Source organism: Arachis hypogaea, chromosome 19, assembly GCF_003086295.3.
Source record: "Arachis hypogaea cultivar Tifrunner chromosome 19, arahy.Tifrunner.gnm2.J5K5, whole genome shotgun sequence".
Classification (NCBI taxonomy): domain Eukaryota; kingdom Viridiplantae; phylum Streptophyta; class Magnoliopsida; order Fabales; family Fabaceae; genus Arachis; species Arachis hypogaea.
In genome coordinates, this window is record NC_092054.1 from 127,135,017 (window position 1) to 127,137,591 (window position 2,575).

A 2,575-nucleotide genomic window follows, 5' to 3' on the forward strand; every position below is an offset into this window, starting at 1 on the left:
CTGCTCCTTCTGTTGCTCCTCCCAATAAAAAACAAAAGACTGCTGAGCCCTTTGACCTCGATGCTCCTGATTTTAATGCTATTGAATTCGTGGATCAACAAATCGGTCCCTACGGCGCTCTCTCCATGGACGATGTGTCCATCCTCCATCACTTGGAATTTATGGCTCAAAATCATGTGAAGATGGCGTATATGTCGGCTGCCATATATCGGACTGCTCAGAATCTCCCTCTCCACGCTACTAAAGCATTTATAGAGGAGGCGAAACAAGAGTTTGATCGGATGAAGGAGTTAAAGGAGGAGCTTGAGACGAAGGTAGCCAAGCTGGAGAAGGACTTGAAGAATGAGGAGGCGAGTTCTCAGTCATTGGCGGCTTCTTTGAGGTTGGCTGAGGATGCAGTCCTGATGCACAAGGAGAGTTACGTTTCATCTTATCGGGAGGTGATGCGCCTGAGGGGGGAGCTTGACAGTGTTCGGGAAGATTATGCTGAGCTCCAAAGTTATCTCGTTGGCAGCGTGACTGCTGCTTATGAGAACTTGAGGGAGCAAGTTCAGGTCATTGCTCCCGAGGCTGACCTCACCCTTTTTAGCCTGGATAATATAGTCAGGGATGGCAAGATTGTCCCTGATGATGAGGGTGATGATGATGATGTTGTTCCTCCCCATGTGTCCTCTACCAAAGTGCCGACCTCTTCGGTTCCTCCTGCTGTGCCCGACTCGGATTGCCAGATCCTGAATTGGGAGGATGAAACTGTGGATGCTGTGCCGATCCAGACTCACCCTCCTTCTCCTTGTCCTGATGCTGCCAAGAAGGTTCCTGATGCTTGCTGATCTCTTCTTGAAAATCTGTGTAGTTGGCCCGGCTTGTGGGCTCTTTTAGAACTTTTTTATTTATTTGCTGACGCTTCCTAGTTGCTTATCTAGCAACTTTTTATTTTGAAAAACAAAAAGTAACTTGTTATCTCTTCGTGGTAGGTTTTGGTGGCCTTCTAGGCCTTTTATAGAGTAAAAGTAGTTGTTTGACTTGACATCTTTTTTGTTTTCCTATTGATGTTCGAAATCTTGCTGCTCGACCTCCTTGGATTACTTTGCTTTATTTGCTTGTATCTTGGATCCTTTGAGGCTGTGATTGTATAGATCCAACTTGTTTCTCAGTTTTCTGTATTTGTGACCGATTCCTTTGCGTTGGTCCCCTTCTAAGTTATTTTTGTAATCCTCTTTTTTGGACCTTTGTTAGGTCTCTTTCAGGGATTATTTTGATAACTTTTTCGATAGTAGGAGTCCGACTTGGTTATATCGGTCTCCTTTAAGTTATTTTTTGTAGTCCTCTTTCTTGGATCTTTGTCAGATCTCTTTTAGGGACTACTTTGATAACTTTTCAGTAGTAGGAGTCCGACTTGGTTATATCGGTTTCCTTTAAGTTATTTTTTGTAGTCCTCTTTCTTGGATCTTTGTCAGATCTCTTTCAGGGACTACGTTGATAACTTTTTGGTAGTAGGAGTCCGACTTGGTTATGTCGGTCTCCCTTAAGTTATTTTTTGTAGTCCTCTTTCTTGGATCTTTGTTAGATCTCTTTCAGGGACTACTTTAATAACTTTTTGTTTTGGGCTGACTTTGTTATGTCAGGCCCTTCTAAGTTAAAGTAATCCTCTTTAATAGGGTTGGCCAGACCTCTTTCCAGGGTTTACTTATAACTTGGTTTGACTTGGTTCGACTTCTTAATGTTCGACCAGTCTTTAAGTTATTATTTTAGCGATCCGTAAGACCTCGTCAGGTTCTTTTTTAGATCACTTTCGATAACTTCTTACATTATTCTGTGTTCATCTTTGCCGATTTATAGAAAGTGGTTGTCATCTCTAGATCATCCTTTGGGTGAATCGCGTTTTCACCTTTATCGGACGGTTGTCTTTATCGTGATCGTGCAGTGAAATTCTTTTTCACTTTCTGCCGATCTGTTGCTTTATAATCGGACGATGAATGCTTTAGATTAATGCATCTTGAAATCTTTGTAGAATATCTAAAATATATTTTATTTAAAGGAAAAGTGCAAATAGATACATATGGGATTGTCTGAGTCTCAACTTGGTGCCTCATTAAAAAACCTTTTCAGGAAAAAGAGTGCATCCAATGATGAGATCTTTTATCTCTTCTTAACTGTAGTACCTTCTTAGGTTGTAAGCGTGCCATGACCTGGGAAGCTCTCGTCCATCGAGTTCAGACAGTCTGTAGTAGCCCTTTCCAAGTACTTCTACAACTCGGTAGGGTCCTTTCCAGTTTGCTGCCAGCTTTCCTTCTCCTGGTCGAGTTGTTCCGATATCATTTCGGATTAGGATGAGATCATTCTCTGTAAAACTTCTCGGCACTACCTTTTGATTATATCTGAAAGCCATTCGGCGCTTTAGAGCTTCTTCCCTGATCCGAGCTCTTTCCTGGAGTTCGGGTAACAAGTCGAGCTCTTCTCTCTGAAGTTGGGAGTTTGCTCCCTCATTGTAGTGAACTACTCTGGGCGACCCTTCCTCAATCTCTACTGGAATCATCGCCTCTATTCCGTATGCTAATTGGAAGGGGGATTCCTT